Source organism: Hippocampus zosterae, chromosome 20 (genome assembly GCF_025434085.1).
Source record: "Hippocampus zosterae strain Florida chromosome 20, ASM2543408v3, whole genome shotgun sequence".
Lineage (NCBI taxonomy): Eukaryota > Metazoa > Chordata > Actinopteri > Syngnathiformes > Syngnathidae > Hippocampus > Hippocampus zosterae.
In genome coordinates this window covers 3,502,006-3,510,818 of record NC_067470.1, presented here as the reverse complement: position 1 = coordinate 3,510,818, position 8,813 = coordinate 3,502,006, and the positions used below count along the sequence as shown (strand labels likewise).

At 40.5% G+C, this 8,813-nt stretch overlaps 1 long non-coding RNA gene across 1 annotated transcript; it reads right to left on the bottom strand.

The window, feature by feature from the left end:
• Positions 1-1,010: 1,010 nt before the first annotated feature.
• On the bottom strand, positions 1,011-8,115 carry LOC127592814 (uncharacterized). Its single transcript, XR_007960228.1, has 3 exons — positions 7,387-8,115; positions 5,635-5,732; positions 1,011-4,400 (listed from the first exon to the last, which is right to left on the bottom strand). It is a non-coding gene; the product is annotated as an uncharacterized LOC127592814 (long non-coding RNA).
• Between the last annotated feature and the right edge of the window lie 698 nt (positions 8,116-8,813).

Sequence of the window (8,813 nt, the reverse complement as noted above, 5' to 3'; positions counted from 1 at the left end):
ACAACAGTAATCGAAAATCTGTTATTTGACGCGGCGTTCTGAAAACCACTTTTTCAAAGATCTCTCCTCTTCTGGTGAAGTGAAGTTATTGAATGCGATTTTTTTTAACAGTCATGCTTTCTAATAATCAAAAAAGATCAAATTCTTTCACATTGTCGAATTCATAATGACGCCAAACAATTTGTCATTTTATTGAAACAATAAAATTGCTGTTTAATTAATGACTGACGCGTACATCACGGGAATAATTTGTAATTTGCAGCAGCATTATGAGAACTGCTTTTGGCACAATTGACGTGGAGAAAAAAAATGTTGTTGGTCGTGGTACGTTTTATCAATTGGTAATTTTTCTGAATTAATTAACAGATGGCATTCGTTGTTACCACTCATTTTTTTTGTGTGTGATATGTTTAGCAGTATTTTGGATAATCACACAAATGTAATTATTATTTTTGTGAAAAATGTAAAACATACATTTCTGTTTTGAATTTGTTTGTGCAAAAATGTATAATGACAACCATAATATTTGGGGGGGGGGTCGGGGGGGAATAGAACCTTGAACAAGAAAAGGCCTAATTATTTTCACAAAATTAGCATTCGTTTGTTTTGGAAAAACATTTTTCGAATCTGAATTCCAATTAGAGTCAGAGTCAGTTGCTTTTGTTGGGGGTTTTTTTCTACACAGATTTATAAATTTGTTTGAATCACACAGCTAAAGGGAAGAACATTGTCACATAGGACTGATCCAATATTGTTATCCATTCTGAGAAGCATGCGAGACAATTGGTGATCAATAAAAGTAAAGAAATGTCAAATGATGCACCTGCCTTGAAGTGTGTGCTTTAATTGACCCTGTAAAGTAAGACATATTAGAAAATGATGCTTTCCCCATAAGCTAATAATATAGGGGTCAATAGTGGTACCCATAACCCCCCCCCCCCCATCACCACCACAAGCGCTGATGAGTGAAAAAATGCCATTCAGAATCCATTTCAAATAAAGCAGCTGACTCAAATGCTCCTCACAAGAGGCATTTATTATATTTTCAGGACTTGTTGACAAAAAAAAAACAAAAAACAATACAATATGAATGGGCACTGGGGGGGAAATATGATAATCAGTGAAATGCATTCCGAAATGCTCATTCCTATTGAGGTTGAATAGGAATTTATCAGCTGCCGTAACAGCCCATTTCGTAAAGAGAAGTAAAATTGCAGGCACAACCACATGAATCGCAACATATCTCGACTGCCTACGTCAGGAATACTGGGGGGGAAAAAAACGATATAATCAATAAGAAAAAAAATGATGCTGAATTGATCATCTTGGGCAATTCATTTGGCATAAAAAGCAACAAACAAACAGAGAACAGACATTGAACTGAGACTGGGACACCCTGAACTGATTGTCAGCCAATCGCAGGGAGGACATTTTAAAATAAAAACAATGAAAACATGTATAGCACTCCTGAGACACAATGTAGCTGTCATATCAAAAGTGGTTCCTAATTATTATTGAATAGACTCTAAATATTATTTCAATTCTCTAAATTTGGTTTCTCATCATTCAAGAATCCTTGTTACGAAAACCTTTTGAGCCATCTGCAGGAAGAGGGAAAAAAAAGGGGAGCAACATGACTTGGCAGAAATGACATCATCAAGCTAATTGCACATCAGTTTGTTACATTTTTTTCAACCCTGTTTATCATATCATCAGAATAAAAGATTAATAATTTTTATTTTATGCATTGCGAAATTTGACCAGTTAGCATAACGGCTAACATGGCTAGCATTTACTCTTGACTAATTCAGAAATTACAGGATGAATTCAGCAATTTTAATAAAATGTGTTTTTGTTTGAGCGAGTCAAAATATATGATTATGACCTATTATTTTATAAAACGTAAAAAAATGTACGTAAAATAGTGCCTAAATTGTCATTCAATTCTGGAGGCCTAGCAGCAGACAAAGCCATAAACACAAACAGAAGGATATGATCGCACACATTTATCTAATCTATTTCAATCTAAACCAAAATATTTTTTTTAACAAGTGCAAAATGCTTTTCATTGGTTTGCAGAGTGATTTTTTTTTTTAATTTCAGCATTCTTTTAGATCCGAGCAGGCCACTACATTTATTCTAAAAGCACTTTGTACTATTTCAATTCTAATCAGACATGATAATTCATGTAGTATTGTTTTGTTTTGTTTAGTTTTGTTGTTTTTTGAATATGGTTGAAAAAGATTGCTTTTCTTGGTTGGGTTCTGCAGAACAGCACCGCGGCAATTAAGATCGCGAATCAGATTTTAGTTTTCTTCAAAGGAAGCGTGTGAAAATAATTTCTTCTCGCTCAGCATGATGAGGAAATCTCCAGCGTATCGTCACGAGACGTGACATGTATGAGGACATGACTGTCCGACTCAAGTTGATCCTATTATGAGTTTAAATGGATTTCACATGGGTGTTAAGATTCAGATTGTCCAATCAGACATGGAGGGTGGAGGGGAGCAGGGGGGCTGGGACCATATTCATGGTGCATTGATGGGTCACAAACTGTCCCGCTGTTGGTTCTAGACCATTTGAGCAAGAAGTAATTGTATAACACCTCGTTCTGCAATGCATAAATTGAGCTGTCCAACAGTCATGGTAGATTTTGTTTTCCCATTGAGCGCATGTGAGCGTGTTCCTTTGCGTGGCTCAGCAGAAGAAAAAAAAACATCATGCAAGTGTCATAAACCTGACGGAGATAAATGGCCTTTGAGCGGCCATTTGCATAAAAAAGGGGAATAAACGGGCCAGGAACGGGGAAACTCAACTGCATCTTAGCTTGCCTCACTACGACAATAAACGTGCACTGAATTGAGTGGAATGAGGCGAGGCTCTTACGCAGCTGCAGTACATGCAGGCAGTTCATCTGCTCATCAGAAAATAATAAATTAGTATCTATTTATATATGTAGGATTCTGACTACAACTGATATATTCGAGGGAAATTATATTATAATCATGCCCAAAAATGCCCATCTAGCCATTTTCTGTACGTATTGTTCCTGTTAGGGTCATTAGGGAGCATGAGGAAAACACGAGTGCTGGAATGACTATTTTAGTGTACTTCCAACAATAATAATAAGAAGAACTGGGAATAAGTATAAGAATATGGTTCTGTGTATGTCTCGTGCCCTTTGACTGAATGGCAACCAAATTCAGGGTGTAATCGGGCTTGCACCCAAAGTCAACCCCAAGCACGATGAGTATCTATACTGTATGTCCATCCATTCATTTTCTGAACCGTTCATCCTCACCAGGGTCACGGGTGTGCCGAGTCTATTTCAGCTGTCTTCGAGCAACAGGCGGGGTACACCCTGAATTGGTTGCCAGCCAATCACAGGGCACACAGAGATGAACCAGCACACCTAGGGACAGTTGAGTGTTCCATTTGGAATGTGGGAGGACATCGGAGTACCCGGAGAAAACCCACGAAGGCGCAGGGAGAACATGCAAACTCCACATAGAAAGGCCATAGCCGGTCAGAATTGAGCCCTGTACCTCTGCACTGTGAGGCTAAACTACTTATAAGTCGAAGTTTGGAACCGAGCCGGTGATTTTTTTTTTCTCTCATCATTTAAATTGGGCGGGGTTGTTATCGACACTCTACTTTGTCTTGTATGAAATTTACAAGACATATATTTTCACAGTACAGCACAGATCAAAGGAACTGGTTGGAAAGTTGGGTGTTCTGCTACGTTGGTCATCTCAGGAAAACAAAGGCTGACTCAAATGCCATATTGATGTCATATTAAATAAAATCACCGCTTCTCCTTATTGCGGCACATACTGACCCTGTGCTCAAATCTCATTCATCAAACAACCTACCAAGCAACACAGCAGACAAACACACGGAAAGGAAAACGGACACAATTCTGCCCACCACCAAAAAGACAGATGCATAAAGGCAGGGAAAGCAACAAATTGCAATGATTTCAAGTTCAAGGAACAGCCACCCAAAATAATTGTCCTCCCCCTGGATGGATAGGGTATTGGGGTGAGGTGCGGTGAGGTGAAGCGGGTGGGTGGGTGTCGGGTGTTGGGCGAAGAGAGGACTCTCCTCGACTACGCGTATTCTTAAGCAATAACAACGTGATCCGTATTATCCACCCAAGAATACCCGTCACCGAAGAGAGTCTTTCAACATACACAGGAGGCTAACCAGAAACCATGTGAGCAGTTCCACTGCCATTGCATCATCATCCCCACCACCATGGCCATCACTGCTGCCATCGGCAGAACCTTCTTCATGCTCCAGTGGCAAACAGACACATAAACAGATTGCGAAAAGGTGGCGGTTGCATTGATTGAAGACGCCTCACTGCAGTGTGAGGCAAAGTTCCATCAATGGCTCCTCTGCGAAGGAGAAAATTGACAATGGTGGCAGTTTCAATATGAGGGTCATTCCAGAATTGGAAGACATTTTCTGTGTCCCACCCCATGAAATTTTCAAATAAGCCAGAGCACAAAATATAGAAGCATCCTCTTATCAGCTGTCCATTAGAGTTGTCCTGAGACAAAATACTGTATAACTGTAGTTGCAGTAAAAGTGATTCCTCAATATTTGAAAAACCAAATAGCTCTTGAGCACCCTTTCAAATGCAATTACATGATTTTCTTGACTTCTCTTTGTTCCTGTTAAAAGGTTTTGTTTCTAAAAGACATTTATTTGAAGAGTAGTAATTACCCTCTGAAGGTCTACACCCAACTGCGTCTAAATGTCTTAATCCATCTAGAGAAAGTGAAAAAAAAAGTGAGCTCCATGAATTACAAATGAAACGAAATCACGCTAATGGCTCTGATAATGTGTAGACTGAATGTCAGTCGTTGCTTCTATTTTTATATTTTTTCCAATGTTTTAAGCCATAATGTCATGTTCTTCTTAAACAAATGCAACCACGTGTTTGGGATTGTCAAAAAAAAGAAAAATCATGATCTTTATGTTCCTGTTCTTTACTCGTTAGCACAGCTGCTAACAGAGCTACATGTACCCGTTAGCAAAAACGCTCACATTAGTATTGATTTGCAGCATATTACTTGAAATCCCGACTCTACAATTAGTTTTCTTTTTTTAATAATCATTCTAAACCTTTAAAGCTTCGCGGCTAACATAGCTAGCATGTGCACTTTAGCAAATTAGTGCTAATGCAATAGGTTTTTGCTCAAGTGTTCTGAGAATCCTGTAATTGGAATAATTGACAACTAAAATCGAATTTGTATTCAAATGAAATGGAAATTATCTTTACTTGATTGTAAAGGTTTTGCTCAATTATTTTCTATATGTTTTTCAGGCGGCACCTGGAAACAGGGTTGGGCTCGGGAAAAGTATACTTTTGGTGCCTACCTCTGTAGAACATGTATAAGAAATGTTCAATTTTTCAAAAATATTGGTGCCTAAATTGTCCTCAAATTTTGGAATGACCCATGAACCAGCAATGTGTGTGGGGCAGGAACAAAAAATGGAGCAGAAAAGCTTTGGTTAGATTTCATGAATTTCTCACTTCTAGAAACAAAACTGGAGGTGACAATAAATAAGGGACAAGAATATGATAAAAATAAAAATGCTAAATTCCCACAGCAAGGCACTTACCTCAACCACAACCAGGTCAGCTTCCATTGGTGACTTTTGGGGTTCTTGGCCACTGTCGTTTCCACTGTAGCTCGGCCCTGTCATAATGAGAACTGGGGCTGTGGGTCGGAGTAGGGAAGGTATTGGAAATGGGGGGCGGGGGGTGAAGGGGGATTTCACATGTAGGGGGAGACGTGAGGTTAGGGAGGTCATTCCGGGAGCTGCTGCGTGATGGTGGGCCCATACGATCCATTACCACCAGCAACCCCCTCCCCTTCCGACTCCCCCACCACCACCCTCTAAGACCCCACAACGCTGGATATTAACACATGGATCGAACAACATAAGGGAGGGTGCAGCACACGGGGTGAACAAATTAGTTTGGCTAAATAAATACATTCACAGTGCTCTTTGACTCGTGTGTCAGAATTGAAGCACAATGCTTCTTTCACTACGTGACATTTATTTTAGTTTTTTAAAAACAGTTTTCAATGACGAAATGTTGATGTAATAATCATTATTGTGATCACCTCACATCCATTGTCCAATTAGACGGGGATTTCAATGAAGAAAATTAATGATCGAGCACTAATTACTGGAAAGGTGATTTTTTTTTTTCAAAACGAATTAGCTCATTTTAAAAGCATGTTCCAGATGACCAATAGTTATTTAACCACCTCCTCCAAAACATAATGTACTCATTTTTTTCATCATTTTTTCTTTTTTTTAATAAGACATATTTCCAATATCAAATTAGTCAGCATTAAACCTCTGTAAAAATGTCAATGCTGAACCTTACATATGGGATCAACAGCTCAGACGTGTTCACGGGTTGGACTGCTGGGAGGGTGAAAAACTATTGTTTTTTTTTTTTTTAAATAAAACCAAAAGAAACTAAGTGTTTTTCTCCCTCTCTTTGTCTCCCTCCACTGTTTAATTTTCATCTCTCCCTCAGCCCAAACAAAATCATGCACACACACACTAAAATGTTACAAATTACACATGCATATCGTGAGCCAAAAACAGTGAGAAACCCCCACCCACCCACAGACTGCAGAGATAAGATTTACCACCCGCAGCCATACAAACACATACTCAGCTAGTGTGGCCCAACCCAGACCATCTGCAGAAAAAAAAAAAAAAAAAACTAAGGGCGCCAGCGCACAGAAGCGAGAAATCATTTCACTCTCTTTCCTCTACCAAACAAACACATAAGCACGCATACAAATTCAGGAGTCGTCAATGCCAAGTAGTATTGATTATTCAGTGGAAGCACCCAAAGACTCATCAGATTATGCTGACAGCTAACGGCTAAAATCAAACACCAAGAATGATCCTTGCCCCTTACACAGAATAATTTCACGATGGAAGCACTACAGGTTGACAAATATGCCGCAATAAAAAATTAAATAAAATAACCCCCCCCAAAAAAAAAAACAGAAACAAGTTGAATGGGAGTGGCATGTCTCTCATCCAGCTGTTTGTGCGTGCGCGTGCATGGGTATGTGAGTGATTTATTGGCTTTCAATGTATGGGGCACCCAGCCTTTCCTTTTTGCATGTTTTTTTTTTAAGGATGACGCCAAAGAATGAATGAATGAATATATCCTTGAAAAAAAAATGTATGAGTGGGTTGCCATCACGTCTTTGATATTAAGGAAAATATATACTAATATCTTAAAGTTGGATAAAATAAGGTAAACGTGTTACATTTTTCTTTTAAGATGCTCCACGGGAGGAGAAAGACAGGCAAAGTCAGTTGTTGGCCTCTTACCCGCTTTTCTTCCTTTTTCTGAAGCCCAGGGTGTTGCCTCTCCTGGCGCACCTCTAAAATTCCCTCCCCTTCCTGCGCTCTTTCAGCCTGATGCCTTCCTGAGGGTCCGTAGCAAACTGGGAGGTGGTGATCTCCCTCCCCCTCCCAGTTGTAGGAAGAGCTCCCTGAAAAGAAGGAGGAGGTTGATCCCAGTAGGAAACAGGAGGATGCGGCGCTGAACGAATTGGTACTGATGCTGCCGAGGAGGGATGGCAAACAAAAGCTCTCCTCTTCCGCCTCCTCCCGCTGCACTTCTCCGACCACTCTTGCAGCTTCCCTTCTCGGGTCCATTCAAGGAAAGGAAGCCTGTCGTTTCTCGCCGCGGCAAATGAAGTGAGGAGCCGGCGGGGCCGACGGGAGAGCGGAGGGCAGACGTGTTGAGGGGGGGAACGAGAGAGAGAGAGAGAGAGAGAGAGAGAGAAATGGAGAGCATGTGGTGTGATGAGGCATAAGAGAGTGATGGAGCGGAGAGAAAGGGATGCGGAGGTAGAGATGGACAAGGGGCGGGAGGATGGATGCAAAAGAGGAGGAGAAAGACTGATAAGACACGATGCGGGGACATATGAGGGAAAGAGAAAGCAGACAGGAGATCTATAAAGAGAGAGAGGGGGGTGAATGAGGGGAGATTGCAGTACCAACAGTTATTCAATAGACTCTCTCTCTCTCTCTCTCTCTCTCTCTCTCTCCCTCCCTCTATCTCTCGCACACACACACATACAATAACTGCACATTTAAATTGTATTCTTCCTCACTCATATATAGTCACACCCTCTTACCCACCCTTGGACCCAGTAATGGTGCATTAATTTGTGTATCCTGTTTTGTGTCCTCAGTCAACATGTGCATTATCATTTAAAAAAAAAAAATCCGGTAAAGGAAAATAATGACCATGATGATCATGATGAAGAAGAGGATAAATAGGAAAATTGAGTTATCCCCAAGTGAATTGTGGAAAACACACAATGAGCCATGGGTGGGGGGGGGGGTTGCTGCAAACAAATGCTGCCGCAATTAAGGCTGGTGGTGGGGGAGAAGGCGCTCACATTTTCTACTTATGTGTCATCGCCGGCGTTAAATAAATAAATCAAAAAGATTTGCATATCTTCGGTTCACAGGGGCCTATACAGTATTTGTCAATTGATTCAGGTATCCGCGGGAGTTAAAATAACCTGTTGGCTGAGCAGGATTAGACTGAATCAAATGCACACACATTGACGCCAATCAATAAATAGATCAGATATTTCTGACAGTGGGTGAAGAAGTCTCAAGGGAGAAAGAACTCATTAAGAATCCAAATAAAAGATAAATAAGTCGCAAATGTGGCCGCAGAAAAGGCTTCTCAACCGCAACTATAATTCCCTGTGGCGGTGGGCACCAACATCACTCAC